Consider the following 17,178-nt stretch of genomic DNA (forward strand, 5'->3'; position numbering starts at 1 on the left):
AGAAGCGAATCCACTTCCCTGGCTGCCCGTACAGAAGCAAATCCACTTCCCTGGCTGCCCGTACAGAAGCGAATCCACTTCCCTGGCTGCCCGTACAGAAGCGAATCCACTTCCCTGACTGCCAGTACAGAAGCGCATCCATTTCAGAACAGTGTGCGTCACGCATGCTTGTCATTATGGAGAAAGCCCAGCATAGCTATCCAAAAAGATTAGGCGGTCGCGAGCTAAGCAAGCGCTACGCACCAGCCACACAGGCTTGGTGGAAGCTCTCCCATGTTCAGAATGGCTGTTTCTCAGTGGCCGCTCCTCGGTTCTGGAATGCTTCCCACTGGATCATAGACTGTGTGGGGCAATCTCAATGTTTAGGGGCAGGCTGAAGACCCTTCTATTCGAATACACGTAGCCATCTCGCTTATTCTCTCCACCTTGGACTCGCCGGCTTGGTAGACTGAAATGGTTCCTTTTTTTGTTTGCTGTGGTGTTGTTTGTCTTGTCCCCACGCTTCTATGCCTATGGGCGTTGTCCCCGCGCGTTACAAATACATTAAATAAAAAACAAAACTTTGTAACATAAAGGTGAAAATCAAAATGGAAAGGTTCGCTCAGTTTCCAAGCCGAATTTGCATTTCTGACGTACAAGCCCTCAACCAGTGTTTATGTTAATAGGGTGTCCAGGCGTACAAGCTGCACAGATCGCCATTCCATTTGAGGCATATGCCCTCTTTCACGCCCATTCCCTCCACTTTGACTGGCTGGCTGGTTGGTTGGTTGGCTGAGGACCCCCTTGTGCTGGTCTTGGGGTGCCCTGGTGTTTGGGTAGATGGATTTCAATGGGAAAGATTCCGTGTACCGCTCATTTGTTTGAGGCGGCCATATTCTGGCACAAGGTGTGTACAAGCAACAAGGCGTGTCATAGCCTTATGCAGAAAACATAACCTAATGGAAGAGTGCCAGTCAGTCACTGAACACAGCAGGACAGACATCTCACCCACCCTACCATGTTGGTCATACAATCCACCTCAGCCTTTCACACCCATGTAGTGACCACAGCCTACATGGGGGGGAAAGCACAGGTTATGTTTGCTCACTTGACTCCGATTGCTTACCCCCAGGTAAGTCGCCGCCCTGTCTCATTGTGAGGCAAGATGACGTCTTGCACAACGTGGCATAGAATAATGTTAGCGTCCGTGTTCCAGGCTTTTTCAATTTCACCGAACTTGTTTGACCACTCCATTTCCTTGCCAACAACATTCCCCTTTATACACAGTCTATTCTTGACTATGACACACTCGGCTCAGATGGGGCAGTCGCAGGATTAACATTGCGCAGTCTGACCTGAGTTACAAGGTACAGCGATCCCTGTGCAAATGAGCCATCAAACATCCAGCCTTGCCCGATCACGCTCCGGGGTCCACATGCATCAATTATTACACTGCGTACTAACCTATGGTTCTCCAAAAGTGCTCTCCTGCTCCTTGAGTGGTGGCTTGGCGCAGTATAAAAACAGACTAACATAATCTAGCATACAGGCTATGGTTGGCGCTCGACCACCAGGCCACCAGTATTCCGTGCTATAAACACTTCCTGTAGGTGGTATTTATACATACTTGAAGTTTGTTTTGGAATGTTCTTTTGGAAACAACCACTGCTTGTCGTACCTTATCTTTATTTAATGCGTTGCTATGGTTCTGTACCTCCCTCTGGTTGCTTTCAGTAGGGGTGAGGAGAGTTTCTACTGGATCCCGCCGCAAGAGGTGGCAATCATAGCCGGTGTCTCCAGGAGTCCATACCAGTTCTAGTGAACTAGTGCCCTTTTGCCGTGTCCTGGTGCACTCCCTAAACCAGTTGCTCATATTCAAGCTTTTATCATCTTAACCAAAATTAAACAGTTTTCCTACATGGAAAAAGAGGAGTTGAATCATTATTTGGTGACTACATCTTTATTTCTAGAAATATAATCGAGGATGCCTTGGCCTTAGATGTAGTCCTCTCCTGCGAAGCGATCACAATTGGCTAAAGCTCAGCCTGCATGAGGATATTAGAAAACCTACCAAAAAAGGCAACAGAAATAGGCTTAGAATGAATGCTAGTGCCGTCGAACAAACTATTAAGCCCTTCACAGAGCGAATAAAGGAGGCACATATATCAAGGTCCGAGTACCTAGTGGACTATACTGCTATTCTGTCGCTCTACCGCGACAAACGCAATCCACCGTGACGGAGCCACAGAAATGTACATCAACATACCTGTGATTGGGCTGTGATCCAAAAAAGAAAGGAGATGAGACCTGATTTGCGAGTCCTAAAGAAATTCAAAAACTCTAACTCTGAGATCGAAATTAAATGAATAAAAGCACATTTTAATCCTGGTGTATCAACCATAGATGCGTGCTACTCCAAAATGATGCAGAAACGATTCTTAGATCATTAGCCAGGAAATCAACGGCTGAAACCTGGTCTTTGATTAGGTCACTCAACAAGAGCCAGCATTACCAACAAGCAAACTGCGTGACAGTCAAATTTAATTCCATTTTTTGGCTCGCTCTTCCAAAATCTTCTGGGGCAGAAGGAGGTTTGCACAATTCCTTTGGCTTCCTGGCTTCTCTCATGCGACCATGATCTTGTCACCATGATCAAACGTCTGAGCTCCTCTCAAGCCCCCGGGACTGGACTGGCTATCAAACCATACGCTTGGAGACAATCCGGAGCAATGGGCTTTGATGCTGAATTTGCTGCTCCAGAATGTCTTCCAAATCGATTCCGCCATCCTGGAAAACGGCCCATATAATCCCTATATTCAAGAGCGGCATTCCCTCCGACTCTTCTGACTACAGGCCGATAGCACTGTTGGATGTGCTAGAAAAACTATACGCCACACTGCTTCTAATCAGACTAACTACATGGGCACAGTCTAACGGTTTAAATGATACATTCCAGGCGGGTTTTGTTAAAGGACTAGGGACCTCCCTGCCGGCCTTTTTGATGAACTTACTCAAATCAAAGACCATGGAGAATAACAGCAGACTAAATTTGGCATTCGTTGATTTTTCCAAAGCCTTCGATACTCTTAATCGAAAAAACTTGCAGAGAAGAAATGCCTGGCCGATCTACTGGAACAAATCCAGGGGCTGTATACTGATACGACAGTAAGAATTTGTCTAACCATCACCGGGACATTAAGTCAAGAAATGCCAACCAAAACAAGGGGTCAAGCAGGGCTGCTCCCTGGCCCCAGCTCACTACAACTTTTATATTTCCGAGTTAGGGGTGTTATGGAGCAAATCAGAAGCTTTCCTCACAAGCTTGGAAAAATGAAGGTCACGCATTTACTATATGAGGGCGTTTTTAGTCCTACTAGACGGCACTGAAGTAGGCCTCCGACGCCAACTAGATTACGCGATGAAAAACAACTTGGAAATTAACATTAAAAAAAAACGAAGTTCCTGATGCAAGAAAAAAAGTCTTCCAAATGGTACCTTAAACAGTCTGAGATTACAAAAGTACCATGCTTTAAATACTTAGAAATTTTGATTTCGAGGAGCATCGTAGGGACACACACCTTCGAATGTCTTTAAAGGAAGGCAGACGCCCTTGCGAGCCAAGCACTGATCCTCAAACAAAACAAATAAAAATCTGTAAATATTTGTTGAAGCCAGTCCCAGATTTCTACACAGCTAAGGTCGTACCAGCTCTAACATATGGCATAGATGTTCTCCCATATCTACCACACAAGGTCTGGCCAATTGTGGAGGGGAATCTTTGGAAACAAGTCCTTGGCCTACCCACGTTCACTCCCTATACAGGTTGTTGGGAAAGAATTTGGGCTAAGCTCTTTACTAATGGTAACCCAATGGAAATCTCTCAGGCTGTTCAGGAAATGCAAAAGTCCAAATCCACCGTATCTGATAGAGGGGATCAACCCCGAACTTACAAAGGGCCATGATCTATGATATGGCATTTATAACGCGCCTATACACAAGTGTTTCAATATCTGTATGGGGAAACGCATGTAGAAGGCTGCTTATGGCCACAGAGAGCTCAGCGGAAGACCACTTGTTGAATCCAGAAATGGTGAAGAAAAAACTTTGAGAACTGGACTGGATATCTACAATAGAAGAAGTTGGTAAACTGAATCTTCAACCTCATCCTGCAGGTCTCAGGAAATGATTGCAGGGAGATCAAAAAAGGAAATAAACTATAATATGTGCAGATTCTGTGCTTTTGCAGAGGCGAAAGAAACGTTATGCTGCCTATTTACCGACTCCCCTGCCTTTCGCTTGGTATGGTCACATTATTACTCTTAGACACATTCTAGACAATGACCGCAGAGTATTGGTAGAAATTCTTATTGAGGGGAACCCAGACCCCATTATTAATTGCAATGGTAAGATTCCTTTGGAATGTTTTGGAGGATCGGATGCATACGATGCCCGTTCAATAACCTCCAACAATGTGGGCAACGCAAAGACGCAGCAGTCTACAATGAATTCAAACCCTTGGCCCACTGGAGGTCTTGCAGAGCCTTCTAAGATGCCAAACACCTTCTGAAATATTTGCTAAAAGTTTATGTAAACTAAAAATGCAAATAAATAATTAAAAATTAAACATTTCCGACGTGTAGGATTTTTGAAAACGATCCCACAGGTGTATGGTATTTTATTTTATTTATTTTACATTTTTAAAGTGCTCACACAGCCCGCAGGCATCGAGGCTCTGTTACAGAATTTTTTTTTTTGTTTTTAGTTGCGTAATTGCTTTTTTGGTTTTGTTTCTATTTGCGTATTTATAACACGCTTAAACACCCAGAGGTTTCTAAGCGCGGACCCGACGATCGAACCTTTGTTGCTTCGTGTCGTCTTGCTTCCAAGGCGCGCACTTTGCCGCTGAGCTATCCTCCCGGGATGATATGGCATTTGTAACCCTCCAATACACAAGTGTTTCAAGGTCCGACGAGGCAAGAAAGGGGGAACAGAGGGAGGACAGAGACAACGATCTTCCTGGGCCAAGTGACATTGAGATCCACAAGTGCAGGGGAGGTGGGAGGAGAAAAGTGGCAGGGGAAAGAGGAGGGGCAGTGTTGTACATGGAATCAAAACAATAACAAGAAGTGCGGCTGGCAGGTACAAGGGTAAGTGTAGACGGCAGGTGTCCAAAAGTGCAGGTAGGGGGACTGTATGGTTAAGAGATATAGACCCACGTGCAAGGGTTGCCGGGAGGCAGTGCAGGTGTGCAACTGGGTGGGCAGGGACCTGGGCCCGAAATCAGAGGGTAGCCAGGTGACCAGTGCAGTATCAGACAAGAAATCAGCAGGGGAGAGGAAGAGAGAAGGCAGAAGCAAAGAGGTCTTGGGATGCTTCTGGAACCAGAGATGGTTCTGCTCAAGTTTCCGAGAGGCAGGGAGGCCCCAGCCGAAGAAAGGGATCTACCACCAACTCGTTGATTGGAGAAGCGACTGACCCTGAGGGAATTGGAGGGGGAGGAACGAAGAGCTCGAGTAGGAAGGTAGTTACGAAGAGAGAGTTGGAGGTATTGAGGCCCCAGGCCCCAGAAGGCCTTGTAGAGAATGCAGAGGGTCTTGAACTTAATTCTGGCAGCCACTGGGAGCCAATGGAGAGGTTTCAGTGCTGGAGAGATACGATCCCTGAGCTTGAGGCCAAGGACAAGTCTCACAGTCCTGTTCTGGATGAGTTGCGGAGGGCGGAGAGTAGGAGCAGGCAGATTTAGAAAGAGGCTGTTGCAGTAGTCCAGCCTAGAGAGAACCAGAGCTCTGGAGACAGTGAGCTTCTGGGGGAAGGAGAGAAAAGGAAGAATACCTTTGAGGAGGTGCAGCTGGTAGTGTGACTTAGAGACGTCAGAGATGTGAGGAGAGAGAGACAGAGAGAGAGAGATTGTGGAGTCGAAGATGACCCTGAGGTTCTTAGCCTCACAGGTAGGAGCAGGAAGAGGTTCATGGGAGGCTGGCCAGAGAGTGACAGGAAAGGAGGGTGCAGGTGTGCTGATGAGGAGAATCTCTGTCTTACTGGCATTAAGGCAGAGATCGTGTGCGGCACTGCTGGATAGCGGACAGACAGTCGGAGATGAGAGAAGAAGAGGCCCCTCTGGAACATGCTATGTGTAGTCTTTTATGTCTATTCCCAACGTGCCCGGAGTATTGAACACCTGCCACAGACCTGCTCATCCTCTGGTCCTCTGTCTCCTCCCCTATGATGAAGACGCTAACCAACCTTGAGCAAAGCCAGCAAAACAATTCCTAGCTTGCATTGACCTCCCAAATAGACAGGAATGGCGTCCTTGTAATCTGCTACACCACCAAGGCTGCCGCAATACAATACATCACCTTGTCAACTGTACTGTGGTATGCCACCCACATCCAGAGCATGCCGTCACCAGGAAGAGGTAATGTGATAGCTAGCACAACAAAGTCGACTAGCATGACCATGCACTGTGTGGCCTTGAGAGAGATTCGAGCTAGGAGTCATTGCTGCATACAAAGGTCAACGATGGGGGAGGGGTTTGCATAATCAGGGCCACTGGACTTTGTATTCCAAGAAGCCCGGAATTGCCCGTCTCAAGGGTTTGAATCCATAGCTTGCAAGATGTGCTATCGTGTGAACCAGACTGCTTGTAAGAGGATTCAATTCAGCACTACAGCCAAGTTAACGCCTAGTCTAGAATACTGAATGAAAACCCTTATTGATATATCTTTAGGTCCAGTTCATGCGTTCTGGATGACTACCCTTGTATAACACCCCTCTCTTGGAATCCCCCTGACCCCACTGAGCCAGGAAGTAATTCTGTTTTGCAAGTTTAAAAGGTTTATTTGATAAATTAAAATATATATCACACTTTTTAATAAATTAATAATTGAATATCACACTTAATCTGATATGGTAAATATTAACAACGGAGAATCTGGCACTAGCACACTTCTTTAATCACTAATGAGTTGACATGAAATGGATAAGGTAGCACACTGGTAAATAGGAACAAAAGTATAATGTGGTAGAGGATGCTTTATGTAGGCTCAGGTGGATGCAATATTCAATGAATGCAGTACAGAAAATACGCAATATGATTTCAACCAAACAATGTAATCACTTTTCTCTGGCTACTCCCCTCCCCCCCTTGATGCAAGGCAAGGAAATGGAAGGAAAACACACAGTTCTCAGAAATGCAATCAACTGTAATTCAGTTCAATCCAGCAAGCTTAAACAGAAGTTTGAAAACACAGGCAAATGCTTTGATAGGTGCTAGCAATGAATGAGAAATATGCTGGAAACGCTCTTAATTCCCTTTTAGAGGTTCAGGATGAGTGGTATCTAGTTAATATTAGTCCAGGCTCACACTAGCAATGATGCAGGGATAGTTAGCAGGTTAAACGAATTTCTGGCAAATGAAATCAGGCAGCAGCAGTTTTTTTACATGTGAAGAAATTGCAAATCGCGGCAAAATTCGTGGATGCGCCGAGCGCTATTACAAAGGAACCGCAAGGACTATCCCTACCGTTTTGGGGTCCTAGGAAAGCCTGGGATCTCAGCTTCCAAATGAAAGTTATTGCAAGTCTCTAGCCCAAACGGTTGCGGAGATATGAGTAATTTAGTAAAGGTCGTTTTTGGTTTTGTAAATTTTAAACGCACACTTTTTCAAAATGACAAATTTTACTAGAAATGACAGGTGACAGATAGGAGGCAGTTCTACTTAGGTTAAATAGATTGAATTAGATGAATTTAAACTAAGAGATGTGTTCTGAGTTTTGCTAAGTACTCACAAGAGATTTTGAACAGGAAAGCGACTTGGTCACGATCTTCAGTCTGGTCAGGTCTTTCCGGATTCTGCTCACAGCGCCTGGTCTGGTCTCGGCTAGGCACAGCACTGCTTTCTCTCTGGTCTGGTCTCTGCTAGGCACAGCACTGCTTTCTCTCTGGTCTGGTCTCTGCTAGGCACAGCACTGCTTTCTCTCTGGTCTGGTCTCTGCTCTGGATAGATTGAAGTCTCTAGTTTGGCTTTCTGGAGTTTGATGGAGGTAAGTATGGATTTTTCCGGCAGGGCTTCCAGCGGCAGATGAAATTGAATGTCTCTATGTGTCCTGACTCTCTGCTTTTATCTGTTTCTTGAGAATGGGTGTGTGTGTTGCATCACTAGACTTGCCCCTCTCATTCGTCATTGGTCAGGCTTCCATTCCTCCGCTTGATTGGCAAACTGAACTGTGAGTCAGATTGATGTCATTTTATGATCTCTTGAAACAACCTCCCTTATCATCTGTGCACCCAAATATATATATGATCAAAATCCATACTTCAGAGTTACACAGTTGTTTGAAATTACATATACATGGTGTGGCTGAATTTAGCCATGTCTATGTCCAAATCTGCTCATTCTCGGAGCTTGCATTCAAAGAGTGTACATAATTGACTTTTTAACTGCTTTTTCAATTTCCGACATGGACCCAACTTTACATACATGTGTGCAGGGGGTAGGGACATTAACTGATGAAGTTTCAGATTTTTAACATGCACACATTTAGAGTAATATCCACTTTTCCGCTAAAACCCCCCTGAACATACCACCGGTTCCTACCACGTCTTAAACTGTGGGCAGAAAAATCACAAGAATTATGGTATCATTTATAAAATTTTCACATGTCCGCACTATGAATTATCCCCCTTTTTATAAAACCATATCCTTGCTGCAGGGGTGTGTCTTTTCAGGTCACATGGTACAGAAACCAGTCTTTCCAGTTTCTGCCAAGCCAGCTTGCTTCTCACAGGCAGTGCCCCTCCCAGCTTCTCCAGGAGGAAGCCACTTTTTACGACGTCTGTAATAAAAACCTTTGCCTGAGTGGAGAGGGCTTTGTTCACTCTCTGGCAGAGCACAGGAAATTCAATTATCAGATAGATGGCATATCCTTAATGTGGGCAGCAAAAGGAACATTGGCCTGGGAACATAGTTGTGACTCAAGTTTCACTCCTGATGGGATCCGTTGCTAGGCAAAATCAAGTTCCTTAAGCCAGACCTTCAGCTAACTTTTTGTTGCTTTTAAAATAACTTGTAATTTTACACATGCAGCTAGAATGCTGATTCTAAGTGCAAAACTATGACATTTCAACAGTTACAAAGGCATGTGACACCAAACATAGGTCACTCATTTAATTTAACATTTTCGATTTTGGTGGTTTTAAATCCAGTTGCAGTTAGGCTTAAGCTGCTGACTCCATAGCATTTTTGTTATAAGCATTGTTTTTGGGCTCTTCATTTCCCAGATTTTGTAGGCACACAAAACTCCATTCTGCCAAATGTCTGCTGGTGTTCAGTGAATATTTTGCACATGTTGCAAGGTTTGAAATAGGCATTTTGCTTGCCTTCAGAAAAACACACAGTGGGTTTTAAAACGCCGGCTTTTGGATAGTGGTGAGTACTGGTACTGCACCCATTTTTGGGATTTTCTTGGATTAATGCATTCTAAACAGGAATGGTTCTTACATGGTAGTAAATCCTTGCTTAACATTGTTTTGATGGGGCTCCTTACAGTAAGATGGTTACGTGGAACCCCACAAAAAGGGTTGAATCTTTAAAGTGGTCCAATGAGTCACGATTTCAGCAACTTTTTGACATCAGTAAAAGTGGATTTTGTTAACAAAGACCTTTCTTTACCCTGGTGGGTGGCAAGTTAGGTAACCATTTTGGTGTGCACACAACTGCGCAGCTTTCCTGGATTTCGGCGCACATGTGGGTTTTCCGCCATCTTGAATTTCCTAAGCCCACAGCACCAAATGTTGTAGCAGGGTAGCTTAAACGTGGGTCAGGACACCCTACAAGCCCCCCCACGTGACTGCACTTTGAGTTTGGGTCGATGGGGAGTCGCGTGCCCAAGGGTTTTGACCCACGCACCGGTCTGTCCGCATAATCTTCTTCCTCTTCTGTAGATGGCACAGTTCAGCATCTTCTTCTCCATCCGGTCAGATCGATCAGTTCTCCTCGCCGGTCCTGATGGGAAGATTGGGCGGTACCCCGGGCCCGTTGTGTCTTTGCTCCCGGTCTCCGGATCGTCCTTCTTGGTCATCCTTCATGGTTTCATCTCTCCTAGGATGATAAAGGAAGAGCGGCAATATCTACTCATAGACGATTTTTTTTTTTCCCACTGTTGAGATAGTGGGGCAGCATATGCATTTCATCGTAACGAAATATTACATTCTTATTTTGAAAAAAAAAAACAGCATCACTAGAGACAGTTTCATGTAAATCACAATATTTTAGAGACTAGATGTGGTAGGTTTTATGATTGGAACTGAATTAGTCTGATACAGTACCCGCTAGGATTCCAGAGGATTCCTCCAGTTGTTGCAGAGTGTGCCTGGGATGGCAACATTTCAACTGGTTTATGTGGACCCACTTGTCTTCCCCCTCTGCCGAACCACCTTTGGGGATGCGGATCTTGTAGGCCACAGGGGAGATCTTATCGACGATCTCAAAGGGTCCCTTCCATGTAGGCAAAAATTTGCGCTGCTTGGCCTGGTTCCTTTGGAAGTTGTATAGATAGACCCGGTCTCCCACCTGATATTCCTTCCTGGAAGTTTTCAGGTCATAATGGGTCTTCATGCTATCAGTCGATCTTTCTAGATTCCGCTGAGCATAAGCAAAAGCATGTTGGAGGTGTTTCCTTAAATTCTCTACATACTCATGAGTAGTGGAGGCATTTATCAGTGTCTGCTCTTGGGTCCTGTAGAGCAAATGCTGCGGAAGCACCATCTTGCGCCCAGTCATCAACTCAAATGGTGACATTTTGGTTGCAGATGAAGGGGTAGATCTGATGGCCATTAGGACCAGAGGTAATCGGATATCCCAACTTGGCCCAGAATCTGCCACAAACTTCTTTAATATGCTCACAATTGTCCGGTTATATCTCTCTACTGCCCCAGAAGAAGCTGGTCTGTAAGCAATATGCAGCTTTCTCTTGACCCCCAGTATCTCCCACATCTTTGTCATTACTTCACTGGTGAAGTGGCTACCTCTGTCTGACTCAATCCTTTGAGGTAGACCAAAACGGGAAAAGATGTGGTTAATCATCAAGGCCGCTGCAGTTTCTGCCTTGCAATTTGGGGCTGGGAGACATTCCACCCACTTGGTAAACAAGCATGTCACGGTCAACATGTACTTATTCCCCCTAGCCGAGCGAATCACAGGGCCTACAAAGTCGATTTGTAAATCTGACCATGGCAGTGTCATTCCCCTCTTTTGTAAAGGCGCCCGGTGTGTGAGGGATGATGGCTGAAATTGTGCACACACAAGGCAACCCTTCAGGTACTGGTCGAGGTCCTGCCCCATGTGTGGCCAGTATGCAACCTCTCTTAAGATTTCCAATGTTGTGTGAAACCCCCTATGACCGGCAGTGGCCGCATCATGGGCGTGACTTAACATCAGGCTTCGGAATGAGGTAGGAACCACCCACTGATCGTGGCCAGCTTTGGATTTCCTTACCAACAAACCGTCTTGGATTCGGAACATTTTTGGACATTTCATCAACACTCTTAGGTCCTCTTTCCCAATGTAATCGGTATCCGTCAGGGGAAAGTTCTCAGGGTCCTCAAGGTGCTGGTAAAATTTACCAATAATTGGATCCCCCTTCTGAGCGGTAATCAAATCAGCATCAGGGGTCTCCTTACTCCATTGTGCAATTGAAAGGTCATTGTGAGCATTTGTCTGGGACCTAGTGATGGCAGTGACCTGGATTTCCCCCAACAGGGACTCAATCTCAATTAGATCCCCTTGGATGGCCCCGGTTTTGGCCAGCTGATCAGCTAAGTCATTTCCAGTTTTGTCTGGTCCCTCTACTTTGGAATGACCCTTGATCTTCTTCCAATAGATGGTCATCCCATTCGAGGTGACCAGATCATCAATGTTTTGGATCAACTTCCCATGTTTCAAGGGTTTGTTGTTAGCACATACCATGCCTCTGGTCTTCCAATTAACCAGGTGCTCCACGAACCCGTTCCGTACATAATCCGAATCTGTGATTATGACCAGTTCGTGGAGTTGATGCTGGACAGCAGTGAGGATGGCCTGATGCACAGCCATCAATTCTGCCACCTGACTACTTCGGGGACCAATTTTGTATCCAGCGGAGGGTTCTGGGGACTCATTCACCCATGCATTCCCTACGCCGGCCACCAGTTCTTTCTCCCCGTTGTTGTCGACATGGTAAGAGCATCCATCCACATACACAGTGGGCATTCCCTCACACTTGTCTTCTTCAAAGACTTTGTGGGGGGAATTAAGGTATGCCTCCATGTTGTCCTTTATTTTTAGACTTTCGTCCTCGAGACAGTTTTCTCTGGCACAATCATGCAAGTCAGCCAGACCTTGCGCGAGGGGACTCTTCTTGTTTTGGCCATATCTGACCTCTACAGGAAAGCCTTGCATTGACAGAATCCAGGAAGTAATTCGGGAATTACTCACATTTCCGGCCCGGATTCTGTCACTTTGGAGATATTGCAGAGGCTGGTGTGGAGTCTCCACTATGATGTGTTCCCCCTGGATAAACGGGCGGTAATTCTTCAATGCCCACACCGTTGCCAGGAGTGCCTTCTCACAATCGTTGAATTTTTCCTCCACAGAGGATAAAGTTTTGCTCGCATAGGAGATTACTTTATTGACCTTGTCATGCTTTTGATATAATACTGCCGTCAAGCACGTATTAGAGAACCCCGTCTCCAGGAAGAACTCCTTGTTTCTGACAGGGTAAGCTAGGCAAGGCGCTTGTGAGAGGCTTCTTTTGAGTTGTTTTACTGCCTCGGCTTGTTCTGGACCCCATTCCCACTTGACCCCCCCCCTTCAGGAGATGAATCAGGGGTCTGGTGATCTCTGCGTAGCCCTCAATGAACTTTCTGCTGTAATTAGTCAGTCCAAGGAGGCTCCTTAGTTCCCGCAGAGTTGTGGGGTCTTTCAGTTTCTGAAGTGCTTCCACTTTCTTTTCCTGGGGACAAAGACCCTGAGGAGTAATCTCATGCCCCAAGAAGTTAACACGGGTTTTACACCACTGTGCTTTCTGAAAGGAAAGTTTTGCTCCGGCGGCCCTCAACTGTGTCAGAACATAACGGATCTCTGCTATGTGTTCCTCCACAGATGAACTTTTGATGAGGACATCATCTACATAAGCCAGGTTACCCCTCGTACCCAGGTCGGGCATGGCCTTATGTAGGAAAATATTGAACTCATTACCGGAGTTAAAGTATCCGAAGGGAGTCCGGGTCCATGTGTACTGCTGGCCCCCAAAGGTAAAAGCCAGCTTGTATTGGTCCTCCCTACTGACAGGCACGGTCCAGTATCCATTGGTCAGGTCTATTGCAGTGAATACCTGTGACCCCTGAATCTGGGCCAGCCCTTGGTCAATGTAGGGAAGAGGCCATCGGGAAGTGTGGACCCGTTTGTTGAGCTCCCTGAGGTCAGCGCAGAGTCTCCACTGGCCGTTTGGCTTCAATATTCCCAGCACCGGATTATTGAAGGTGCTGTGGACTGGACGGATTATTCCCCGGGACTCAAGGTTCTTAATTATTTCAGTAAGGGACTCCATTGATGCGAGAGGCAAGCGATATTGCTTCACAAACACAGGAGTCATGCCAGGGTCCGTGGGGATTGTTGTTGTGTGGATGTCAGTGCGACCACAGTCATATGAGTCTACCGCAAAGAGATCTTGGAAATCCAAGAAAACTTGTTTCAACTTTTGCTTTTGTTCCAGAGTCACACAGGCATCAGCTAGGTTGACTCTCTCTTCCACCATCTGCCTGAAGCCTGGAAAGACTTCTGGTTTGGCTATCTCCGCGGCCTCCTCCAGCTGGGTGGAGAAGTCCCTGGTCAGAGTGCTGATTTGGACTGGAGGCTTCAGGTGGGAAAGGCAGCCCTCATGGACCTGGAAAATCACCTCATCCCTCCTGAAATCACAAGTCACATCTTCCTTACCATAGGGGCAGGAAGTGTACACCAGGAAGTTCCCCCCATGCCGGGTAAAAATCCTGTCTGGTGTTGTATGGTCCTCACTGTCACTGTCAAAACAGTCCTTGGGGATTGGTCCTAACAGTTCATTTACAAGATCAATGGAGAAATGTTGGTCATCAACCGCCATTCCAATAATGGTGCCTGCGGCTAGAGTAATACTCTTTAAGTCGCTGTTATCCACCTCTATTGGAATGGTGTCATGTTCTATGTTGACTAATGGAGTTGGGTTTACCCCCAACCCTTGCTGTTGGAGAGAAGCATTTAGATGTATGTAAGCATCAGGGTTTTTCAACTCTTGTCCCCTTTTAACTTTCACTTCCAGGGAGAATTGTCGGGTCCTTTCTGGGATGGTGACTTCCTCTTTAACCTGGATTTCAACTGCATAAGGTAGCAATTGAGCTGACCTAAATGCTTTTTCTGGATCATCAAAGCCCATGGGATTATCCGCTAATCGGGACCAAGCTTTGAAGTTTATTAGGTCCAAACTAATGGCAAAGCGATTGAGAATGTCACTGCCTAAGTAAAAGGCGGCAGTGACGTCTCGCACGACCCAACAATTATGGACTAGGCTCTTGTTGCCAATGGAGATTTTGAGCATACACCTGCTTGGCAGGAGATGTTTGGAATTAGGTGCTTCCAGGTCCATTTCCCATTTGTCTATCAGTTTGAAGGTGGGAATGGCTGGATCTTTTGGGAGTTGGCGAAACATGGCTTCGCTGATGAAGCTCTTACCGTTGTTCACACACACTCGAGCGAGAACAGAGTCCTTCCCATCATTTAACTGAACAGGGATGAACAACTGCTCTTCAATTTGCTGAATATCAGCCAGGCTTTGAGCTGATTTCACATCTTTCTGGACTATAGGAGTGGGAGTTTCAGATTGTGGATTGGTATAGAATTTCAAAGTGTTTCCTTCCAGCGTGGAATACCACTTTAGACTGGAAGGAAGGTTGATTTTCAGAAATAGAGAGGACCCCCCATCACCAGTCTGTTGTCCTGCTGCTATGACTGTCACGTCTGGAATTTGGCTATTCTGGAAGTGAAATTCTACTTGGTCAGATTTTTGTTCAACCATGTGGCATGTGCCGTTTAAACTAACATGGTTGACACTCTGTTTTAATTTTATTGGTCGGCTAGTCTGGGTCCAGAGGACCTTGTTTACGCAATCTATTAGGGGTGACAACCTTCTCAGGAGGTCATTCCCTAGTAAACAAGGGGTGCCCTCTGGGGTCACAACTATGACCGGGTGTTTCAACTTATGTCGCCCGATCTTAATGTCCAAGTCTGCCGTCCCGTCGACGGGAATTTCCTTCCCGTCAAAGTTCTGCAGTTGTCCAGGAAGAGAGGTGAGAGGAATTTGGTAATTCTCTCCCCTTCCTGCATTCAGTTCGTCAAAGGCCCTTCTGGACAGAAGGGTAGCTTGAGATCCAGTGTCCACCAGTGCTGAGATTGTACCCTGCCCCTGTACTTGTACCGGGGCATAATATCTTCCCTCCTTCTCCTCAAGGGGGCACAGATAATGTACATTTTTGGACAACTGGTGGGCTAATTTTCTGGTTTTGGACATCGCTAGCGAGGAGATTTGGGCAGAATTCTGTGGAGAGTCTTGGGAATCTGAAAGAAAAAATTTGCAACTGGAAATCAGAGCCATTGTGGGTTCCCCTGGCTCCGTTTCTGGGCCGCCCCCCCCTTTTTGGAGGCAGTCGCCAGGATGGGTTTGAACCAGGGGATTTTCTTGCTGTTGGTTCTGGGATGAGATGGTGGGCGGCGGTAGCTCAGTCTCCACATTTCCCCAGTCTGGATTTGCATCCCTAGGGACCCATTTTTCTTTGGGAGGAGTTCCCCCCTCTCTGAAGGAGAAGATCCTTTTCCCAGGATCCTCTGAGGATCCCTCTCCCTCAAATTGGAAGATCTGTACCTCCTCCTCAAACTGAGTCGGTTTGGGTCTTTTGTTTCTCCTACCCCCCCTCTGCTCCTTAGGAGGCAGACTTTCCGGGGCAAGAGATTTTGTTTCCGGTTCCTGGGTTTCCAGGGGCTGTTTACAAGTGAGGAAGGAAGCTTCCTCCAAGGCTTTACACCCCCCTTCCCTTTGTGCCTCCTCCCTGGGAACCGGTGAGTTATCGGGGTGCTGCCCCCGTCATTGTTCTGGAGCACCAGGTCCAGAGTTGGGTGCGTTCTGCGCCGGCACGCCCATCTGAGGGTTCTGCTGAGCCCTCAGTATGTGACCCAGGTCCCGCGCCATGTTTTGAACCTGGCGCTCTAACTGGGAAACCCGCTCAGGCTGATACGGGGCCCTGTTTTCTCCCCTGGGCTGATCCCGGGAAGGGTAGCTGTCCCTCCTCTGGTAATACCCCGGGTTGGGAAGGTTTGGGTACCCCTCCACCCTTGGCCTCCCCTCTCCCGGATTCAGTGGTCTGGGCTCAGGGAACTGGGGAAAGAAGGATGGATGGTTTTGGGGCTGAAAGTCGGGTGGATATCTGGGGAAAAAGTTCTGCCCAGGGTTTGGTAAATTTCTGCCCTCCTGTGGGAAGTTTGGAGGGAAGTTCCCTGGGTTAGGTGCTTGTCTGGATCCCCCCCCTTGGGCTGGAGGAGTCCACACATAACCCAGGATGGGTCTGTTACCTTTGTAGCGAGGACTTACATAATCAGGAGAGCGAGGGACCCCATTTGTGGGGCTGCCTCCCTGGCTCCCTGTCTGTGACTGGCCCGAGGACCTTCTGGGCCTAGCATTATTAGGTGCAGGTAGGTTTTTAGGCCCCCCCATCTCCAGATCCAAAACGGGGGTGACCTTTACCTCTGCCACCTTGACAGCAGCAGGGGTGCTGTTGGCTTTGGGGTTTTTCTGGGCATGGCTTTTATTTTCTATGGGCTTCTGCACCTCATAGATCCGGGTAGCCTGTTCAATGACCCAGTCTAAAGATCTTTTCTCATGAAAATCTCTCACGAGCTGGGTCATTATATATTTGGGCAAGGCATGGAAAAATGTATTGACAAACTCTCTACTATCTGTGCGCACCCTTCTGGTGGTTTGCGCAAAAGCACGCTTTAACTCCTGCACAAATTCTCGTGGGGCCTGATCCTCCCCACATTGCAAATTGTAGGCCGCCTTGCGAGCCTCTTGAGGATTTCTGTGAACAGAAAAATGTTTCAGGATGGCCGCCTTATATGTGGACCATCTTAAATGATTTTGG

At 46.7% G+C, this 17,178-nt stretch overlaps 1 protein-coding gene across 1 annotated transcript in view; it reads left to right on the plus strand.

Annotated features, from left to right (window-relative positions):
* The window catches only part of LOC138473339 (disintegrin and metalloproteinase domain-containing protein 9-like), a 526,235-nt gene that overhangs the window by 34,597 nt on the left and 474,460 nt on the right, over window positions 1–17,178 (plus strand). The gene's annotated exons all lie outside the window — the stretch shown is intronic.

Source organism: Ambystoma mexicanum, chromosome 8 (genome assembly GCF_040938575.1).
Source record: "Ambystoma mexicanum isolate Mex_15411 chromosome 8, UKY_AmexF1_1, whole genome shotgun sequence".
Lineage (NCBI taxonomy): Eukaryota > Metazoa > Chordata > Amphibia > Caudata > Ambystomatidae > Ambystoma > Ambystoma mexicanum.